Here is a 24,243-nt window from a genome sequence, read left to right on the forward strand (position 1 = left end):
ATACACAATGTTCGAAGTCATTTTCAATGTAGATTTAATGCAGGATCTACACACAACTAATTTTGACGCTAAGCCCTTCCTGCTACTTTGTTGCTCAGTTATCTCCAGACGGCTTACATCGTCACATTGTTTACATTTCGCCACTTCATTTTTCAAAGGAGATAAGATGCCCACATCAACAATCAACAACAAATCCACTACAAACAGCGTCATTTGAATCACCAGGAGACGTGCCATGTGGGAGTTTCTTCCCTGAGGAACTGATACATAGGTGACTTTCAACAGTGTGGCTTGCTTTGTTTGTGAACTGGTTACTACGGAATTTCCTTTTATTGAATTTCTTGATGCGTGGCATAGTTCGCATGCATTGCACACTAGTGGATATGTACTTCCACAAATATATGTAGCACTTGGGCAACAAACATTCAGTAACATTTTAACAAACTGCTTCTGCAAAACAAAAGTATATACTAGCAAAGATAAACATTTACAGACACTAGAAACCCGCACTGTTACCAACTTATACAATGTGTCATAATTATAACCGGTAGAAACAGAAATTTCACAGTTCTTTTCAAAATAATACTAGTTTGTGTAACAGAAGTAAAGGGGGTGTGGCGGCTTACATGCAGTAACTTTAAAATTTGGCATATGTAAGTCATTTTTTATTTGGTACCCTGTAATGGATATATAAATGTAATCAGGATAGACTATAGAATTTAATAAAGTCATAAAAAATTTAGATTTTTCCACCATTTATAAGTACCCTGTATCCTTAACTTTTGAGGACACGTTACATCGAGTGCGCGAAGAAGGCAGACCTACATATGGTATCGTGTGGTATCTGATCGTATAGGGGTTGATTCTTGGCCATGAACGGCCGATACAACATTCTAAATTTTTCCGATCGCATTAGAGAACTGAGAGTAGACAGAGTGTGTGTTTCTACTTGTTATTTCTCCTATGTTAATTTGTAAACTCTGAATTATTTTGAGCTTGTGAATATTTCGTGTATTGTGATCACAAGATGAAGTTACTTTTCGCATTCGTCTTGGATGACTGCGTTGCTTGTGGATTCTGCTACCATTCTCGTAATGCTCTTAACGCCCAACTTTTCTTCATTTGATAAGATTATTTTCTGCCACATTTTAATTGGATTTCGTAGGACCGTTTTCCGTTTAACGGAGATATACTTTCATGACTAAACATTATTCAACATAATTCTCTGTTGTCTCTTCAGTTAAAGAAGTTATTAAATTATTCATTTATCTTTTATTTAATATTGCTGTGTAATTTATTAATCCACAATTCTAGCCATTGGATTGCACGATCACAACTACATATTGTTATTTGCAGCGAGTTAGCTACTGGGCATGAAAGCAGACGTCCGTGGCCTGACGCTATAACTACATTGAGCTATTCCTTTCAAACAGAGCCGTGCATAGCCCAGTTACTTAAGGTACGTGCTACGTCAGGTAAATTCGTAATAGATTTGCTCGCATGGACAGGTGGCTAGAGAGCAACTACTCAGTAGAAAGCCGTTAGGTAACGTCGCAGTTCGCAGTCGAGGCTAACATCTCTCATTATCTTGACTCATCTCGGTTAAACAGTACTCGCCATAGTCACTTTTTCTTTAACTATACTCACAGTTTAGGTAACGACACACTTGCTCTAAGTGAAGATGCCGGACGCCTCACGGTCCGGAGGCATAATATTAGCAGGTGAGTGCAACTTCCTGCCTGTTGGGGAAACAGTGATAGGCAGTACACTCTACAGTTTTTATCCAGAAGTGGCGACACACAGAGGTCGGGAATGCTGAACAACGTTCCGTAAGACAAAAACACACTTGTGATTATTTTGAAAGTGCTTCATCAAAAGCACACAGCTATGAATGTATGTGTTTTACCGGGGAACCAGAAACGACTTCTGCATCTCTGTCTCTCTCATCGTCTTCCGGTCACTAGGCTACAAACAGTTCAATCAGAGGAATCCACTAACAACGATGACAAGTATTAAAATCATTATAAAGTGTCGATCCTTTTCTTCGTAGGTACTTCCTTCTCCAAATGCGTGTTACTGACAACAATGAGCAGCAGAAACTCAAAGCAACACATACCACTGATTCTTAAGTTCATGAGCGAGGTTGCGCAAAAATCTACTGGTAACTGTACTTGGGCACAGGTTAGACGATTTACGGAGTTAGGATTCTTACCTATATGCTGGGACAAGAATACATGTCAGTAATGACTGAATATAGGTGTTCAATCGCCCGTGAAAGAGAAGACATCGAATAAACCAGCAAGTTGGCCATTGTACCCTTAAAACTGCTTTCGCCTACATAATATCGAGACGACGAGAACGTCAGTCAAACACAGATCGTTAACCTCATTCACCTTTGCGTTGATTCTCAGTTTGCCCACCTTCCACGCCCTTTCTGTACAGCCCCTGCAATTTCACTGCAGAGGGTACGCCATGCTGAACAGCGTCCCGTAAGATACAACCACATTTGTGAATATTTTGAAAGTGCTTCATCAAAAGCACACAGCTATGAATGTATGTATTTAACCGGGGAACTACAAACGGCGGAGAGGCTTCGTTCCGCTGCAGCCTTCAGTGGTTCGCAACCCCACAACAGGCCATAGCAGTCCACCCACCCCATCGCCACCCCACATGGACGTCAGGGTAATTGTGCGGTTCGGACCCCAGTGGAAACCCCCCCCCCCCCCCCCCACCTCCTCCCGGAAACGTCTCGTACTAGACGAGTGTAATCCCTAATGTTTGCGTGGTAGGATAATTATGGTGTACGCGTACGTGGAAACGGTCTTTGAGCAGCAATCTAGCTGAGGCGGAATGAGGGGAACCAGGCAGCATTCGTCAAGGTAGATGGAAAACCGCCTGAAAAACCATCCACAGGCTGGCCGGCACACAGGACCTCGACACTAATCCCCGGCGCAGGTTTGTGCCGGGTACCGGCACGCCTTACCGCTCGGGAGGTAGCGTGTTAGACCGCACGGCTAGCCAGGGGGCTGCACAGTTACACTTTACCCAGTTCTATAGGCATTGATTTACTACTGTCCATGGCAGACCATGGATCTACATCTACATCCATACTCTGCAAGCCACCTGACGGTGTGTGGCGGAGGGTACCCTGAGTACCTCTATCGGTTCTCCCTTCTATTCCAGTCTCGTATTGTTCGTGGAAAGAAGGATTGTCGGTATGATTCTGTGTGGGCTGTAATCTCTCTAATTTTATCCTCATGGTCTCTTCGCGAGATATACGTAGGAGGGAGCAATACACTGCTTGACTCTTCGGTGAAGGTATGTTCTCGAAACTTTAACAAAAGTCCGTACGGAGCTATTGAGCGTCTCTCCTGCAGAGTCTTCCACTGGGGTTTATCATCTCCGTAACGCTTTCGCGATTCCTAAATGATCCTGTAACGAAGCGCGTTGCTCTCCGTTGGATCTTCTCTATCTCTCCTATCAACCCTATCTGGTACGGATCCCACACTGTTGAGCAGTATTCAAGCAGTGGGCGAACAAACGTACTGTAACCTACTTCCTTTGTTTTCGGATTGCATTTCCTTAGGATTCTTCCAATGAATCTCAGTCTGGCATCTGCTTTCGAAACCCATGCTGATTCCTACAGCGTAGATTTGTATTCTCCAGAAAAGTCATTATACTCGATGTGGGCATTAGCGTCGTGTATTTTGTGGCAGTTGCGCGATGTTCCATTTTTGATTTAGTTAATAGTAATTTCTACAATCCGGTCATTATGTGAATGAATACACACTCCTTTGTGTGATTATTATATATAGTCTTAAACACTTCTCCCTGCGTGAGACAAACGCGCAGGAAGTTTAGAACCACATGTACTGAACATGGGAGTGGGAGAATAAAGGACTGGCGGTCCACGTTTGACTTTCGTAGAACATTTAGTGAATCAGAAGCACTGCCCAACAAGTACTGAATTGATATACAAATTTTGGAAAACAGCAATAACCTACACACAGAATTAAAATCAGAAGAAAGCTATCGCATATAAAAACGCTAGTTGAATCTAACGATCTTCACTACTGCAAAGAACTGAACAACCACTGACCCAAGAAAGCAGCGTCCATCCCCCCAAACACACACACACTAAAGTGTTCTCCCTTCATCTATCTTGGTCCTACTGTCTCTACCTATCGATCAATGTCCAATGAACAGAATCGAATACTTCGCAAGGTACAAATTTTCTCTATAAACATACCGTAAGCAAAATGCAATAATCGTTGAACGTCTGTTGATGAGACAGTATGTTGCCATGATATACACAGAAACCGAAAGCTAACCACCAGATGTGAGTACACCAAAAAAACATATATGAAGGTTATTTTTTACACATTTAATGTCACAATAACATAACAATTTGATATAACTTGTAAGTAGGTGACGATCAGGCCGACAGCTAGCGATCATAAATATCAGTAGACTCTTTAAATGCACTTTTATGACAAAAGTAGAATTTTTCAAAACTTCAACCTAGTTAATCGATGTCAATATAAAAAGAAAAAAATATTATGGTGTCTTATGGTTCCCCATATCGTTGCGTCAGAGTCGTAAATTCACAGTGTCGAGATCAAAAGTAAATTTCAGTAGCAGCAGGCGATCATGTTGCAAATAACATGCTATTTCAGGAAATACACTGCCAGAGAAAAATCGCAACGCCAAAAAGTAATTAGTGTACGCCAATCAGTTTTTTGGAATAAGTTTGTCTCGGTAAAATATTTAAGTGATTGACATTGCAAGATCACAGGTTGATATAAGCGCCAGGTAAGCCATTGAAAATGTGAAATACTGGTTCGTTAATAGTCGGTGCAATCGACAAGATGTCGAATGCAAGCGTGCAAACGTGCATGCATTGTGTTGTACAGATGCCGACTGTCAGTTTGCGGGATGGAGCTCCATGTTCGTTGCTCTTGGTCGGTCAATACAGGGGCGGTTAATTATTGTTGTGGATGATGCTGGTGTTGTGGTCGGATGAAGTCAAATATATTCTCGATTGGAGGTAGATCTGGTGATCCAGCAGGCCAAGGCAACGTATCGACACTCTGAAGAGCATTTTGATTTAGAATATCGGAATGTGGGCGAGCTTCATCCCGTTGGAAATCACGCCCTGGAATGCTGTTCATGAATGGCGGCACAACAGATCCAGTCACCAAATTGGCGTACATTTTAGCAGTCAGGTGAAGTGGCAGAACCACAAGAGTTCTGCTGCCATACGAATCGGACCCCAGACCTTAACTCCAGGTGTGGGTCCAGTGTGTCTAGCGTGCAGACAGGCTGATTGCTGGCCCTCAACTGGCCTGCTCCTGAACGGTACACGGTCATCACTGGCACTGTGGTAGAACCAGGTTTCTTGAGAAAACACAGCAACCCTCCAACCTGCCCTCCAATGAGCTCTCGCTTGGCACCACTGAAGTCACAAATACTGGTTTGGAGTCAGTGGAACGCACGCTACAGGGCGTCTGGTTCAGAGCTGCCCCTGAAGTAAATGATTTGTAACACTTCTTTGTACCACTATGGTGCTAACTGCTGCTCTAATTGCTACTGCGCGGTACGATGCTCCAGACATATATGCCGAACACGATGGTCTTCCCCGTCGATAATGCCACGTGGAAGTCCGGAGCCCAGTCTTCTTGCGACTGTACATTCTCGTGACCACTGCTGCCAATCACGTACAGTGGCTACATTCCTAACAAGCCCTATTAATCGACCTCGTTCAAACTCAGTGGGGTGTTGAATGGTTCAAATGTTTCAAATGGCTCTGAGCGCTGTGGGACTTAACATCTGAGGTCACCAGTCCCCTAGAACTTAAGAACTACTTAAACCCAACTAACGTAAGGACATCACACACAGCCAGAATTCGAACCTGCTACCGTAGCGGTCGCGCGGTTCCAGACTGAAGCGCCTAGAACCGCTCGTCCACTCTGGTCGGCGGATGTTGAAAATTTGCTTTTTGTCGCCTTACGTCATTATTGACTAGCATCAATTAAACACACCCTATCTTTACATCTACATCTACATGTGGCGGAGGGTACTTTGAGTACCTCTATCGGTTCTCCCTTCTCTTCCAGTCTCGTATTGTGCGTGGAAAGAAAGATTGTCCGTATGCCTCTGTGTGGGCTCTGATCTCTCTGATTTTATCCTCATGGTGTCTTCGCGAGATATACGTCGGAGGGAGCAATATACTGCTTGACTCCTCGGTGAAGGTTTGTTCTCGAAACTTCTAGAAGAGCCCATACCGAGCTACTGAGCGTCTCTCTCGCAGAGTCTTCCACTGCTTCCTCTGCAGTTAATCTATCATCTCAGTAACGCTTTCGCGATTACTAAATGTTCCTGTAACGAAGCACGCTGCTCTCCGTTGGATCTTCTCTATCTCTTCTATCAACCCTATCTGGTACGGATCCCACATCGGTGAGCAGTATTCAAGCAGTGGGCGAACAAGTGTACTGTAACCTACTTCCTTCGTTTTCGATTTGCGTTTCCTTAGGATTCTTCCTATGAACCTCAGTCTGGCATCTGCTTTACCGACGATTAATTTTATGTGGTCATTGCATTTTAAATCACTCCTAATGCCTACTCCCAGATAATTTATGGAATTAACTGCTTCCAGTTGCTGACCTGTTATATTGTACCTAAATGATAAAGGATCTTTCTTTCTATGTATTCGCAGCACATTACACTTCTCTACATTGAGATTCAATTGCCATTCCCTGCACCGTGCGTCAGTTCGTTGCACATCCTCCTGCATTTCAGTACAATTTTACATTGTTACAGCCTCTCAATATACTACAGCATCATCCGCAAAAAAGCCTCAGTAAACTGCTGATGTTATCCACAAGGTCATTTATGTATACCATGAATAGCAACGGTCCTACGACACTCCCTTGCGGCACACCTGATATCACTCTTACTTCGGAAGACTTCTCTCAATTGCGAATGACAAGCTGCGTTCTGTTATCAAAGGTAACTAACGCTCATGGCCGTTACAGGGTGCGTTTAAAGCAAACCTGATTTGCATCCTTATACTGGCACTATCAGTGCCACTCTTACGTGACTGACACGAAATTTGAATGGATATCACTTTTCAGATGTAGAAACACGCCTACCTACTCCTTTTAGTGTTGTTATCTTTTTCCGTCTTAGTATATCTACACATTTTGGAAAACAGCAGTAACAGAATTAAACAACCACAGAAAAAAGTACTAGTTAAATACAAAAATCTTCACCACTATAAGACAAAAACGACTGACCAGCGACTTTGAAAACGAGTAGATACCCGAACATTCACTCTCGGACGGTCATACAGGCACAAACACACACACACACACACACACACACACACACACACACACACACACAGACAAATATGTTCGCGAGAGCGCGCGCTCGTTCTCACGCTCACACACACGTCTCCTTTCATCACTCTTCCTCTTACCGTCCTCTCCTACTGATTAATGTTCAATGAACAGAATCGAATGCGTCTCAAGATATAAATTTTCGCCACTTACGTATCACATGCAAGATTTCATAATCGTTAACATCTGTTGATGAAACAGTATCGTGCAGTGATATTTACAGAAATCGCAAGTTAGCCACCAAATGTGAGGATACCATATAAATGCGTTCTAGCGTTATTTTTTACATATGTAGTGTCACCAAAACATAAAATTTTGATATAACTTATTAGCAGGTGATGGTCAGCCCAACAGCTGATTACCATAAATATCAGTGGTATCGTTAAGTACGCTTTTACGAGCAACGTTAAATTTTTCAAAACATTACCTAGTTTATCGAGGTCAACATAAAAACAACAAATATTACGCTATCCTAAGGATCACCAAGTCGTTGCGTCAGAGTCGTAAATTCACAGAGTCGAGATCGAAAGTAAATTTCAGTAAGAACAGGCACTCATGTTGCAAACAACTTGCTTTTTTAGGAATATTTGTAATATGTAAGGAACAGAAAGAAGGTACCACACCGGCCGTGGACATAAAACTCAATACAGCAACTTTATTACAATTAACGTACTTTCACGGTGTTGCAAACTACGTTCCATGTGTTTTGGAACTAAAAAGGACCCACGGCTGTGGCAAAATTTAAATTAAAGTAGGTTTTGGGTAGGAGATGAAGTGCTTTTATCAGTGCTAACACATCCCATACTGTACAACTATTCGATCATCCAGTGACAGACTGTCATCTTGGCAGAGAGATTTCCGACAGAGACTACTGCCTTAAGGAAATGCAGTGATCGTCTTTTAATTTTTTTTTTTCAAGTCCATCTATTCACGCAACCAGTTGAAGTAAGGACGCCGGACAAAAAATTATGCATCGTTAGAAAATATCACGTTACTACTGTGTAATACCACCTGGAGCCTTTGTAATAGCCCTTGTTTGGGTAGGGGGAGTCTCCTCTAGATTCTTCAGGTGTGTTGTGTTCAGGTGAAGCCACTCATTGATCATTAGATACCGCAGAGCTACCAAATTGTGAGAGTATAGGTTAATACGTTCGTCCACTATTTCAAACAGTCACAGACATTTTTCGTTGTTAATATCGGGTGACGTAGCTAGACAGTCGAGATGCGATACTGTGCCTGAGTGGTCGTCGAGCAAGGAACGTATGCGTGCAGGGTTATAACGGTACTTTTCGGGCAGGCGTGTCAATTAGCATAATATTAATTAAAATCGGGGACAAATAGACTTTATTTTGGAAGAATTAAAAATGGGAAAGTAATACGAAACTTTAATAACCGCACAGTAACTAAGAAGCAATATAATGAAAAGTAATGAAAAGTGGTCCTTGTAGGTGCATCAGCATGGAGTTCGAATAGAATCGCTGGAACATTGCAAACCATTCAGATTAATCAAACATCTAAATACGCATAATGCTGGTACCACCAGGATGTGTTCTTTCTCCTCAACCCCGTGGCAGTAATTGAATTAAGAGTCAGCCGGGAATAACATTTAAATCAATTGACGACCATTGAGATAGCGTCACGAATTATCAAACGTCCACTGCCATGTATGAAAGCGTGCGACACCACGAGTGCTAACGTCGATCGAAGGGTGTCGTCGTGATCTTACTGAATGACATTGAGCGGTCACAAGGGCTGTGAACAGGGGTCTTGTCATCTTGAAAGTTGAGAATGCCAGAGACTACTGCTCATGAAGACGTAGACGAACGGGCACCACTTAGTCACCGAGAACACTGAAATAAACATCTTAGTTCACGTTCAAGGTAAGCTTAATTAAAAGCCCATGTTATTGTACGAAAAACACCTTCAGAACTTCACGCAACCACCTGCAGCCCGAATTACATCCTCTGCTTACTGTGCGTTAAACATCTTGTACGCTTACCGCCGTAGCTGTGACTCAGTGGTACATTATGGCATATACCCACGTAATCTTTGCTATTTTTCTCTGTATTCATGACTATTTTGTCTAGGGTTATACGCGTGTCTGTTGTCTGGTACTTCAAATGCACGTCTTAACCTGTTACTGTATGTTGGGGTTCTTGGTATAGCGATACTAATAAACACTAACAGCCTGATTTCAATTAAATGTACGGGACCTGTATGGAACCTGAGATCAAATGACTTTAACAATGCAACGAATAGCGCTAGCTACATATCGATATACCACATTTAGTACTGAGGGCGGTAACCAAAAATGGTTCAAATGGCTCTGAGCACTATGGGACTCAACTTCTGAGGTCATTAGTCCCCTAGAGCTTAGGACTAGTTAAACCTAACTATCCTAAGGACGTCACACACATCCATGCCCGAGGCAGGATTCGAACCTGCGACCGTAGCGGTCTCGCGGCTCCAGACTGCAGCGCCTAGAACCGCACGGCCACTTCGGCCGGCAGTGCGGTAACCGTTTGCCTGATCATGACCAAAATTGAGTCGTTATTTCAAATTGTTCCATTGAATGTTGAATCATCCGTTCTGAAGTCATACCATTCTTTGCATTGTGTTCAATACAGTCAGCATTTTGTAAGGAAGGGGAATGATGGTCTGATTATATTGACCTCGAAGTGTCGTTTTTTATAATCATCTACATTAATTGTTCTAAAGCACTACCTTCAACATTGTGTGATGTAAATATGACATTGATTCTCAGTATGGTAATCACTTTTGGACTAATCAATAATTGAGAATTTTACGTTGTTTGGTCTCGTACATACTAAAAGGGAACTTTAGTCACACTATATGGAAGGCGCACGGCTTAAACAAGTGTTGTTCCACATAGGAGCACGCAACATCTCAATTACACAACAGCACATAAAAACTACAACCAAGACGTAGGGTTCACGGGTGGTAGATACTGCGACTAACTGCACCAGCTTTCACTGTAAGAAGGGGAAACAAAACATATTCCTGAGGGGCTTTGTACGCAAATTACGTCATACACTAACAGTCATTGTGTCTGATATTGTATAGCAAAGCAAACTGGTGTGAATGGACTCGACAGATAAAGTTTACAGCGAAATTTAAAATCTGAGATAAATTGAGGAATTTACCTTATCTTTTCCACACCAAGGGATTTAAACAAACGGTTTGCATGGAAAAGGGTATAACAAGTTCATTATGGGAGGAATAGATGGAGTGAGTCAGTATTCACAGAAGCAACTCCCCGAAAATTACTAAATTGTAACGTACGACACGGCTAATGGTCATCAGAATCATTATACTGTCTCAAACTTATGTACAATGTCAACTAGTGCCACACCCATGGTCAAATCCCATTCACAAATAACAAGTTAAAAGTGGTCAAATATTTTCACGAAAGGAGGTGTCACACATCATAGAATCGCTTTTGAAAAACATTAATACACTTCAGCACACTCTGATACCTCAAGCGGGCTCAGAACAGATTCCACTCACCCACATGGCTAGCGCTGTAGATGCATTACAAGTCACAAAGAAAGCTGCGTAAAATTTATAAAATAACTAAGTGAAAATACTACAGATCGTTTTCTATTCTCTTTAGCAAACATTTAAGCTAATTAACCACCCACAAAATCTTGAATTTCTAGCACGGAATTGGTGCGAACATGTGCTTGTGACCACGTCACAGAGAAAACTGAAATAAAATTTAACTTTGTCCCACAAAATTTTACTTACTGAGCAATAACTCGACACGTTCTCTAAAATGAATAGATTTTACTCACAAACAGGCTGCAAAGCTATTGGCCAATACTCACATTTAATGTTCACGGCCAGAGTTTACCATTTACTTCATATCAACAAAATTATGATAATTAAATCGTTTCCTGACGCTTCCCTGACTAAACTGACATGAAACGACGCAATACGAACGCTATCCATGATAGTATAATTCATTTTTATACCTTTTATCCAACATCAGAAAGTGCTCCAAAACAGCAGCGTCCGCAAATCACGGCAGTGCCAAGCATGGTGAACTTTCAGAGATAACGTCTCCTGCTTCAAACCGCCCAGAGGTGAACCTCTCCCATTGGTTTTTTCCTCCTGACCCCCACTACTCTCGTCTCTGTCTATCTTTTCTGAAGCCTACAGGCAATTTCTTTGCTTAGCTTTGCCGCAGATTATCTTCGACAAAGCCCACTACACTCTAATTACCTTTGTCTAGCTTCCCACCTTTCTATATCCCATCATATCCAAACTTCATACGATCACACACCCATGGAGGGGTATAGTAGGAATTGAGACGCACAAAAATAAAACACACATGGGTTCGTTGTCATATCTATAGGCTATATTTCATGATCATAAGGATAAAGACTTTGTTATGGTGCAGAGTATCATGACAATCAATCTGGTGACATTCTAAGATTACTGGTATGCAAAATTTTTGAATGGAGCGTCCAAACAGTATTTTATTGGGTCGTTGGTACACTCTACGCCTTTCTTCATTAGAAAAAAGATCAATTACTTTCAAATGACGTTACATGTTTCCAGTCACTTACTGTCCACTTTCCGTTCAAGTCTATGTGCTGCTGTGAGCAATGGCCCTTTGTGAATTATTCGACTCCAAATGCCTATTGCATGCAGTTCCTTTCGTAATCTTCGATCGGTAATGGTTCAAATGGATCTGCATTAACCGACAGTAGAAAGTCTAGTCGGGTTTGAAACTGACTGTCACTAACACTGTGCTACTCGTCTCCGGACGCTGTTGGTTAGTATCTTGTTACAACCACTGTTCTGAGATCATGCTACATAGCTGCGAGTGGTCTACCATTCTTTGTAGAAATTTTGGACAGTTCGCGTAAATACATTAACAAACTGGTGACTTCATTCATGGTGCGTCCAAACACGACAGATCCTTTTTGAAATTCTGTAAAGTCTCCGCCTCGAGACATCTTACTGCTCTGATTCCATATAGCAGATCGATTTGTAAACGTAACTCCGCTCTCATGAATTTAAGTGAGCGGTGGAGGATTACATGACCGATTGAATCGATTTTACACCACCTACAGCACTCCATAGCGATCAGTGTGCTCTTTTCAGTCAAAAAATCCAAAGCTCCACGTTCAGGTTCAAATGAAGCAGTCACTTCCGACATACCGCCGTGTCATCCTTTACCAATGACGTCATTTGGATGCAGTATGGAGGGGCATGGGATCAGCACACTGCTTTCAAAGTCGTTCTCGGCTTTCTTGACCTTGGAACGGCTACTTCCCAATCAAGTAGCTCCTCATTTGGCATCACGAAGCTCAAGCACCCCGTTCCAGTCATCCCACCAAGCGGTAGCGGGGACGCATATCCAGGCCTTTTCTACAGCAGCCGTACATGCTGACCACTGGAAGGAACCCCTTGAGTGCTAGATCGCAAGAGGTAACTTCATTCCGAGGCCCACGAATTGTCTACCAAGTAATCACAATATTGGCTGCTAAAGGCAACAGGGGACGGGACTGAAGCTATCCAATAGTAAACACAGCTTGAAGCTAGGAGCGTAGTTGAAGAGCTTATTCGACGAGTAGTTCACAACAGTGCTACACTGCTAGTGGTATTGATACAAAGCAGAGCAATGGCAACGATAAACAAAGCAAATATTCCATTATGTGTACAACAACAGCTGCCGAAGCTGACATTTCGTCAGAAAGGAACCCAAGGAACTTCGAAGATTGAGAAAGAAGTGGAAGATGAAATTGTAGCGTTTCTGCGAGATGAATCAGGGGAATGTTTGATGTCATATACGATCAGCTGTGCGGAAAATGTACATGAGGGCTACAGTAATGACGATGCGTGCTTAAGAAGTGAAAGTTATAATGAAACAGATGTCAAGCCGAGTACTTCATCGACCTTCTCAGGCAGGGGGCCCCAGATCTCATCTCCAGTGAAATGTAGTAAAGAACAATCGTTGCCCAAGGATCGAATACTAAACATAATTACGTACAAGGAACATCATGCACAGCATAGTAACAAAAAAATTATGAACATATTTCAAATAAGTGCGCAGCAATATGACTGTATGGTGCATAAGAAAAACTACGGGTATTCAAGGCACACCTGTAACAAAAACTCCTGTTCGCGCGTTTAAAGGACACTCGATACAATTTACAAGATGAGCATGATAGTGACCTACTACGTTATGCGCACCAGATTGCTCGCGACATAGATTAGAGTGATTTCAAGGGAAGCAGAGGGTGGTTGTAGAACTTCAAACATTGCTACAGGACTAGAAGATGTAAAACAACCAAATTTCAAATAAAGCATCAACTTGGCAATACACAGCAAACTACAGAATCAGACCGAAAATTTATAGATGAGATAAACAAATTTAACCCGTCGTTCAGCACACGATCTGTTTTCAACTCCGACCAATCGGGATTTAAAAAGGAAATGCCCATGAACAGATGCTTAAAAATATTAGGTACCTAGACAGTTGTATCAAGATTAATGCCTTAACGCCTTCCCAATGGATGGGAAAATGCCTGAGAAGTTGTTTATTGTGCTGCAAGAAGTTGGAGGTGCTCTGTCGCTACGATTACTACTCGTGTCCATGATCTTGCTAGGACAGTAGTAAACATGTACGCCAAAGCAAGCAAGAGTGGGAAAATGGACGTAAGAGAACTACAACTAATGTATGAGCATTGCTTTTGGCCAATAGCTGATCAAAATAATTTGCTTTTGCTTCGTTTCTGGTCTGCATATAAAAAGCACACCCCTTTAAACTATTGCCCCTGAAAAGTGTGTGACATTGCTGTCTGTACCACCTGTAACCACTGGACAAATTCAGCCTCTGGATGTTTGTTTCCTCTCCGTGCCTATCCATTTCCACCCTGACAGAAAATTCCTTAAAACGTTGTCTGATATGTACCAATTACCATACATTATTACGTGTAGAATCAGGTAAAAATACTGAAAAAAATTCGCATAGTGGTAGTTTATTCAAGAAGTCACCAGCATTATCGCGCTACTCAAAATTCAGACATGTATAAAACGCAAGTAGCATTTCATGAAAGTGTCTACACACCTTACACACCTTAAGTGAAAGATTCTCAGTCTAAAATGATGCAGGAATTTCCTTAAACTAATGAAATGTAGGAAATCAGAATGCATTTATCTCGGTAACGCATGGCTTTGTCTTGTCGTTGAAGTTTTAAATGATCTGTTGCACTCTGGTGGTCACAGCATGAAATAAAACAGCTGCCAAATGGAAGCTGGGAGCTCGCACCATCGCTGCAGTCTGGCGTGACGCAGAAACGCGATGTAGCTGAAACACGAAAAATTTATAATCGAACCCTCACGATTGTGCAGGCCAGAGTGGAAAGGGCTATAAACCATACTATCGCGCTGTCTACGGCTACACCTTAAAGGATAGAGAGTTACACGCTACGTTCCACGACCGACAGTTTCGCATTCGGTTGCATGCCATCACATTCCATCAGTTCTCATTACCCCGTTACACCAATATGGTTCTATATGCATCGTTTAAGAGTGGATAGCTAGCTGAACGCTCTACACGATTAGTAACTCCCAGTGAGTTCGCCTTCGATATTGATAGAATCTTTATGATCACTGTGGCGCGCTATTTTATATTCGGTGTTCACGGTGCAAGTTAATGTTTTATTTTCAATATTTCTTAAGTGTCGACGATGTCCATTTTGTGAAGTGTAGCACGTACATCCGACAGAAGGGTTATCACTATACCCCCCCAGACACTCATTTTCTGTCACTCCCCTGATGTGCATGGTGAGTAATTAGCAGCTAATATGTCTGCTTTCGTAATTTTTAACACAACACCTTGAAATAAGTTTTGCTAAAGATTGAACTTGCGACCTTTCACTCAAGGGTCAATTGTGAGTTACAGAGGTGGACTGTGCTCTATGTAGAGAGTAACTATTATTTTGTTCAACGAGCTAAAGTGGCCGTTCATCCAGACACTGTCCCATCGTGCGTCACGCTTAATGATGATACTGGCGCAAAAAGTCGAATATCTCGGTGAGCGCATTTGCTAACACGGAATTTATTTGCGCGGTGGTACTTCTACAAGAGGAGCAGGCGTTGTAGAAGCATCAGCATATCGAACATGATGATGTTATGGGTGTACTATTCACTATTCAGTGTTCCCTCCAGGAACATCGCGGTTGAAAACGCTAACATTCCTTTCTCGCAGTAGCCGAAAATGAAGGCTAAGGCTACCAATAGAGATGACACCCTGTTCCATTGTCGTGTAAACATAGGAAAATCGGGGTGACTCTACACAGTGCAGACTCCAGCCACACATTTTCAAAAATGTTTCAGTGCCAGCATAAAGAAGATTAAATTATTTAAGTCCCTTACCGCAGAACTGTGGAATTCCATAAAGAAGGTACTTGGTTACATTGAAACTTTCCTGTCTCCTCTGAATCTCTTTTGTTACGCAACCTTCCCTTCTGCAATAACCTATGAAACCTTCCAACCTTCCCTTAGGATTTCTATCCGTTGCTTAATAATAACAAATGAAATCTTCCCTATGAAATTAATTCTCTTTCTCAATAATAATAAGTGCAATCTTCGTATACAAATTTAAATGCTCCTTATTAAAACTGATTTGTTGATTATTTCGACGAAACATAGAATGTGTCGTCGTCGTCGTGGCCTTCAGTCGTTATCTGCAACAACCCAAAACTGTTCCTTACCTTTTTTACCGTTACTGGATCGCCATCTGACTGCTACATCGAACTGCGACATGAATATACTTCCTCTGTTTGACTATACTCTATTAGCTGCTGGTGGGCTGTCATAATAAGTGGCTTACTACCAAAGCTGACGTTATTCTTTAATTAATTTGACTGAAGTTACGTAATTCATAGATAAAATTTTTCCTGACAACAATAAAATTTTGCAGTTTTACGTTGATGGTTTTTGGAATGGATTATAATCAGTGATGCAATATTGCTGGCCAAAAATTAATTATATTCTGAAAACGATTCTTCAAATATTTACTGCTGGTGATGAAATGATTTTACAAACGTTCACATGGGACTTACTTTTTCTAATAATCTTACAACTAGCATTGCGCAAACATACCTTCAGTAGTCTTGAGTTTCTCAAAAAAAAAAAATAATTCAATAATATTAGTTCCTCTTATGATAATAGTTAGCTGATGTCTCTGTACATCCGTTTGTAATCTCTTGTAAATCATAGCTGGTGGCTGGCAGGCACACCACTCCTCTCAACCTGTCGCTTCAGACCTGCTACCAACTCGATTCATATCTCGCTTACTACTGACTTCCTACGAACGCTAAAGTGCGGTCTCTCCCGCCAACAATGCTTTCTGGTGCAGTTAATCCCTGATACCATTACAAAATGTATGAATGCCCTGTCTTTCCCTCTCTTTTCTTAAAATGTATCCATACGCGGTCTCTCCCGCCCTTTTGAAAATTATATCAATGTGCGGTCTCTCCCGCCAACAATACTTTGGTGCAGACATTCCTTGCTGCCACAATTATTTCCAAAATCACAAATATTAATTATTACTACTTAATCCTATTGATAAAATATAAACATCTTTCATATATTGTGGTTTGACTATAGACAATAGAAATATACACGTCTTACAACATTAAAACGGAACCGTCGGTACATTACCATCGGAGTAGGTAAAAGAGTTAGGTGTAATAACTACACAACAATGTAGCTACCACTTTACTAGTAACTTGCTTATTATAGCGATCGTGAATAGCATCGAACGTTTTCAGATCAACACGGATAACTGAATTATCAATAAGATCCAACTAATGAGCTTTACAGTTATTGCTTGGAATCGATCTAGCGAAGCGTCTGATAAGTCTTTGAGATTTTCTGGAGCATCATAGAATGACTTCTGTCATGTTTCACGCAGTCGACGGGTCACCTGTCGGTTAGTAGCACAAATCAGGTGCACGTCTGTAACATCCAGTATGAACAACGAGGGACAAATGGCCGTGATGTGTGAGGTGTCCTGTGCGCATTCTGGTACTGGCTTGCTAAGATCTGGAGTTTATCATTACTGCTCAATTACAACGACTGTGTTAGATAGTGGGCAGGTTAAATATCCTGGCTGATGCAACCTGAAAACACTGACATACATACAAGGCAAATACAACATTTCCAACGACCAAAGTCGAATGGAAATGCGATTAAAGTGTAACGTTGTACCTGTCTGGATAGCTGTAAGCGCCAGTAAACTGAAAAATACGTTTCCAGATGCTAGCTCCATCTCTACTAGCTTCGCTGCGGTGCGCACGCAGTACGAGCGAGACAGCTGCTGCGTTTGGCATTTAAGTGCATTTCCAGTACTAACGTCAGACATGAACAGCGGAGACCAATTAATCGTGCAAGCGTGATTATACTGTTGCGGGAAAAGGTATGTCTAATTTACCCACTGGATAATGAACTGATGTAAAGGATGAGTCGTTTGAATGTATGTTACGTAATATCATGCTACGGCAACTTGATAGAAAATGGAAAACCGACGCAATAGAGAGAAAATGTGGGTGTGACAGCGGAGGAGAAAAAACACAAGGGTGTCACAGTTCCTACAGTTCTTGAATGTCACAAAAAGAAGTCACTAAGAAGTGTGCTATGGAACATTCTTTACTGAAACCTGCTAGAGTAGTTGGTCTGTACAACATTAACGATTCTTTACATTTCGTCAGTGCCTTTAAGTAAAAAAAGTAATATTTCGTCCAGGGATATAACCATGCTAATGTCTTGCAGGCAGATGGAAGAAGACCGTGTCATTATGTAGACCACAGAAATATACGTGGCAGAGTGAACATAAGACGAAACGTAAGAGGGAAAAGCCGGGTTTTTATGGACAGGAACTTCATCATCATTACCATACACAGGAGAAAAATCGACAACTGGTGTGTCACAGTTTGCTCATAGGTTCACACACACAGTTATACAATAGATATGGTTGTAATGTCACAGTTACGCAACACATGTGACAGGTTAGTGAATGAGTTTTACATTTGTTTTCAGGTTAGACAGGATACGTTTGATCCGTAGTTTTCTAAGAACTAGCAACAACGAGTGTACCAAATGTCCATCCTTAAGCGAGTTAAAGTGGTAAACGTACTAAAAACTCGTTGGGATTAATGTTCACTAAAAAAATAATACTGTGTAATCGAAGGATGCTTCTCAATATAGTTGGTGCTATAAAGATACTGCAAATATGTGGATGTATATTTTCTTAGATTGAAAAATCTGTTAAAGACATGTAGTTGATTTTGTACGCCTACAGAGTGACAAAGTGCAGCTAACATTACGTGGTCGATATTTGATCATCCACATTCATTCAGTGAGCTATTCATACAAGGAACTTGCTGCACTGGCCGGCCGCGGTGGTTCTAGGCGCGCAGTCCGGAACCGTGCGACAGCTACGGTCGCAGGTTCAAATCCTGCCTCGGGCATGGATCTGTGTGACGTCCTTAGGTTAGTTAGGTTTAAGTAGTTCTAAGTTCTAGGGGACTGATGACCACAGCAGTTGAGTCCCATAGTGCTCAGAGCCATTTGAACCATTTGCTGCATTGAGACACCAAACTGCAGTATGTATGTAAACAAAGCGACTTGGCGAACATCTGGTTAAGAAATTGACATGATGCATCGTTTGGCGGGCAGTATAGTTTTTAATGTTGGATTACTGCAGTACAAATGCGCTGAAAACGATGTAGCATCTGTGGTATTATCAGCAATCAATACAGTGCAGGGGCATCATTCTGCTATATAAAACTAGCAACAGCCTCCCGCATTAACCTGCATGGTTAATGCGAGAGGCAGCCACGAGCGACCTCTTCATCCAACTGGAGGCTGCATGAGGGACACGCCCCCCTGGATCGGCGCCTCCAGCTCCACGAATCACGCCAGTGTGAGGTCACCACAAGGAGTCTCCACTCTCCTGCGTTCGGGCTCCAGCGTTCTGGCTACAGTGTTCGAATCTCAGGAGTCTTCGCTCTACGCCCGAAGTGGGCTTAGATGAGACAGAGGTGCGATTATAGGTGTAACAGACTCAACAGAGGGAAAGCTTTCGAAATGTGGTGCTACAGAAGATTAGATGGGTAGATCACATAACTTATGACGAGGCATTGAATAGAATTGGGGAGAAGAGGAGTTCGTGGCACAACTTGACCAGAAGAGAGGATCGGTTGGTAGGTTATGTTATGAGGCATCAAGAGATCACCAATTTAGTACTGGAGGGCAGCATGGAGGGTAAAAATCGTAGAGGGAGACCAAGAGATGAATACACTAAGCAGATTCAGAAGGATGTAGGCTGCAGTAGGTACTGGGAGATGAAGAAACTTGCACAGGATAGAGTAACATGGAGAGCTGCATCAAACCAGTCTCAGGACTGAAGACCACAACAACAACAACGAGATCTGAATGTGCTCCAAAATGGGACTGTAGCTTTTTTCCGCCTTATTTACGGAACTAAGAATAGACGTAATATGAGTTACTATTCTCTGAGTCACGTGTGTTAATTTATGAGTCATCGTATTGTACTCTGAAGTGTTTTAAGCTGGTGGATATTTCGTACATGGTGATCACGAAATGGCCTTAGTTTCAGCGCATCTTCTATGACTGTTTAGTTTAGGGATTTTAACACCATTCTCGTAACGCTCTCAACGTAACTTTGCTGCATTTGATAAGGATATTTGCTGTCTATATGTTAACTGAAATTCGGAGGATCACTTGTCATTTATTCGAGATGTCATTTCTTGAATAAACAGTATCCAGCATAATTTTCTGTCGAAGCACCCTTGCTATTAAATTATTCATTTAACTTTTGTTTTGTGTTTCTGTGTATTATATTGACTCGAAATTCTAGCCAGCGCAGCGAGTTAGCTGCGGAGCATGAAATTTGATGTGTGTGGATCGACCCTATGGATACATCGAGCTGCTATTTTTAAACAGAGCCGTACATAGTATACATACCTGAAGTTCGAGTAACAGCAGGTAAAGACGCAATTCGTTTGCTCGTACGGACTGCTGTTTAGAAGAGTAACTACTCGGCTGTAGCCTTTCGGTACTGTTGCATCTTCCTTTTTTTCTTTATTTCAGTTACAGATATTTGCCTTAGCTTATTGTTTTCTGTCACGCTCTGTCATGTAGCTGCTCTCTAAGAAGATATTCTGCTTAATGAGGCAAGATACAGGAGATACGGCCCGTTGCAATAAAAGTCGTGTGACGCCTATGAGTGCGACACTCGCGTTCCCACTGGAGCGACAGAATATGCGATAGCTTCCCGCGATGTGACTCGCGGTTTGACAGGCAACACCACAGCGCGAATCACGCTTCTCTTTCAGTTTCAGCTGCGATCATGAGCTCTATTGAAAAGAACTTCAATGGGCTCAAAAAAAAAAAATCAAAAAGAAATGGAAGTACTTGGTTCAACTGTGCGGTGCTATAAACACCAAATATAGTTCAGCTGTTGTCTGTCGTGAAGACTCTCGACGAGAACACTAATTCTACGAATTCTGCAACATGAGTCCAGTTTCCACTTTTTGGAGCGACTAGTGTGAGATATTCTGACAAACCAGGGCACAAAGTTTCGACTTACCGGTTCTTCTGGTGAGAAACTACTCATTACAATAATATAAACTAGTGAAATTGTGTTAATGGCGTTAAAAGTGCAACCATGAAAAGTTGGTTTTTTGGAAGACCACGAAATGTGGTACTTTATACAGTGTGGTCTGTCTGTCTTGATAATATACAGGTATGAGTAACTGTTACAGATTAATAAATCTAGGATGGTACTTCTACAACTACTCGAGTAGTATGTGATTCAGCTTGAGTAACATACAGAAGAAACGTTACCAGTAATAAAGTGAGATCAGTCACCGTCGATGATGTAGCAGTGGGCAGCGAACTCTGTGTTGGGGTAGATAATGTCTTTGAAGAAACGAAAGAAGCCTGTGGTGATAAGGAAAAGCGGTCTAAGGCGCTGCAGTCCTGGACTGTGCTGCTGGTCCTGGCGGAGGTTCGAGTCCTCCCTTGGGCATCGGTGTGTGTGTTTGTCCTTAGGATAACTTAGGTTAAGTAGTGTGTATGCTTAGGACTGATGACCTTAGCAGTGAAGTCCTATAAGATTTCATACACATTTGAACACTTTTTTATAAGGAATATCCTAAATTCTTTTCCGATTCATCCAGCTACTCATTCCTAAGTAACAGGGATTGCCTTTCCTATCTCTTTTACGCTTGTCACCAAGCAGATATCAGGTACCATTGACTGAGAAAACATCCAGTTTGCGTCACCAGATAATGATTCTCAGTGTCTTTTTATTTAAGTAAGTTTTTTGTGTTTCTAGCTTAGGCTTGTACTGTTGGTATCCGAAAAAACCAAACCTGAGGCAGCTCTACACACTGCATAGAAGAGCACAGTAGGCAGCAATTGCCTCGAGTGTTGCAAGTAGCAGACAACCTTTTCGTGGACAGCCTCCAATATATCCCAGATATTTTCTCGAGAATAGAAAGATCTACCACTCTTTTCCCACCGTTGAAAACAATTTCGGTATGTTAGCTACATTTGGTATGCAACCATGTATGGCCTAAAATACACCAGATGTAAACAGGCCAACGATTACATTGTTCACTGCAAACTTTTCAAAATATGCCCAGTGGTTTACTCGTTTGTGAAGTATGGCTAACAGCGAAAACACAACAAATTCCTTATAAAGGTTCGATGTGGGCTGTAAAATTTTTTGCCAGTGGTTTCCTTACAATCGAATAAGAAAGGCTGCATAGCGAAGAACATATGTGAATCTGAAAATGTTGGTTTTTTAATTTGATACACCAAAAGTAAAGGATTGCGTGAGAAACTAAGTAGAGAAATAGATGCAGCTTCGTTTCATTCACCTAAAACAATGTTTTTGAGGCACATATGACGACTCGAAAATTTGTGTCGTATGACACAGCTGCACGGACTAGCCAGCACAGCCTGTTGCGCTGGGCTATACCATTGAGATATGTGTCGGTGCCGTATCGCTCTAGTCTCAGTGTCTGAAGCAGTTAAGTTGCTTCAAGTACTGTTCTACACACTCTACCAATGCTGGTTATTTCACGTGTTGTATTAATTATATGAGTGCGTGGTATCTGTTCTTTCGGACCTGTCCGAAAGAGCAGACGCCATGCCGAAACCGCAGCCGTAATACATTTCATGTAAATTGAAGATGGAGAGGGGAAGAAAGGAAAGGAAGAGGAGCACTTCTTCCAGAATGAGATTTTCACTCTACAGTAAAGTGTGCGTTGATATGAAACTTCCTGGCAGATTAAAACTGTGTGCCGGACCGAGACTCGAACTCGGGACCTTGCTATTTCTGAGGTTCGCAGGAGAGCTTCCGTAAAGTTTGGAAGGTAGGAGGCGAGGTACTGGCAGAAGTAAAGCTGTGAGGACGGGGCGTGGATCGTGCTTGGGTAGCTCAGTTGGTAGAGCACTTGTCCGCGAAAGGCAAAGGTCCCGAGTTCGAGTCTCGGCCCGGGACACAGTTTTAATCTGCCAGGAAGTTTCAGGATCACTGCTGTCAGCTGCACCGCGACATTACGCGGAATCAGCGGCGAAGAGTACAAACGTGTACTGGACTGGGATTCGATCCCAGTATCTCCGGCTTACTAGGCAGACTCTTCAACCACTGCACCATTTGGGTCACAGCGTGAGACGTGCCGAGGTAGTCGTCGCACTTGCGATAACGCTTTCCCTTGCATGGCGCAGTGGTTAGCGCACCGGCGAAGCAGGAGGGCCTGGGTTCGAATCCTGGTGCGGTGCACATTTTCACTCGTCGTCGCTGATTCCGCGTAATGTCCAGATGTAGCGTACAGCGGGGAGCCCGTCCCTTCCCTTTCCTTTATTCCCCTCTCCACCTTCAATTTATATATAAAATATTGTAATACGCATCGTATCGCAACAGTGCAAACTGCACCTTAGCTAGACTATTCACTGCCCCACAAACCTTAGCTTTAATCCATCGTAAATCTACCTGCCAGTACGGCAAGAAAAAGGAATAAAAGTGAGATAGTGTTAATACTTTCATCCTTCTTTACCTCCTCTGCATTACTGCAAATGACGTGTCACTGAGCACATTTGTTCTGTGTATGCAGTACACGTGAGGTGCCTAGTTGTTTCCACTGCCCTGTGTGGAATACATAAGTTCTTGTACACTAACCTGCTGTCTTCATGATGATATCCCCAGCGCAGAAAACAGCACGCAGGTCGTGGATTCTTTTTCTTGAGGCTGAAATTAACTTCGCAAGGAACTGCTGCTACGAATAAACTGTAAGTCATTTGGGATGCCACTCGCGTTTTTATTGATACAGACACGAGAATGTATTCTTGATCACAACGTATTGAACATATGTTTCCACAGTCATTATATCTGGCTAAAATAACATGAAATACATCGTACCACAGACAACATGTCTGTCTACTGGAATGGTCAGAACTGGAGAGCCGGACTGTCCGAGACACTTCGCGCGCCAAGCCAGCAAGGCGTGACCCGAACGCCACCGAAGTGCATCGGCAGTAATATCGTCAGTCTTTTGTTTTAGTAATACTTTGATTTTAATAATTTTGAAATGACTGATTGATAGCTGGCTGTTGAGAGATGTTTATTTAAGAAAATGAAGTAATTTGGATGACAGGTTTAATTATAATAGCAACTAAAATTGAACGTTTTGGCCCCCTACCGCCGAACACAGAAGCCAATCACAGAGCAACAGCATCATGCAGGCGGTATTTCTCACGGGAATGGTAC

The 24,243-nt window shown here is 42.2% G+C and overlaps 1 non-coding gene across 1 annotated transcript; it reads left to right on the top strand.

Moving 5' to 3' along the window:
• Positions 1-22,903: 22,903 nt before the first annotated feature.
• Positions 22,904-22,978, top strand: Trnas-cga (transfer RNA serine (anticodon CGA)). Its single transcript has one exon. It is a non-coding gene; the product is annotated as a tRNA-Ser (tRNA).
• The last annotated feature ends 1,265 nt before the right edge of the window (positions 22,979-24,243 follow it).

Source organism: Schistocerca gregaria, chromosome 3 (genome assembly GCF_023897955.1).
Source record: "Schistocerca gregaria isolate iqSchGreg1 chromosome 3, iqSchGreg1.2, whole genome shotgun sequence".
Lineage (NCBI taxonomy): Eukaryota > Metazoa > Arthropoda > Insecta > Orthoptera > Acrididae > Schistocerca > Schistocerca gregaria.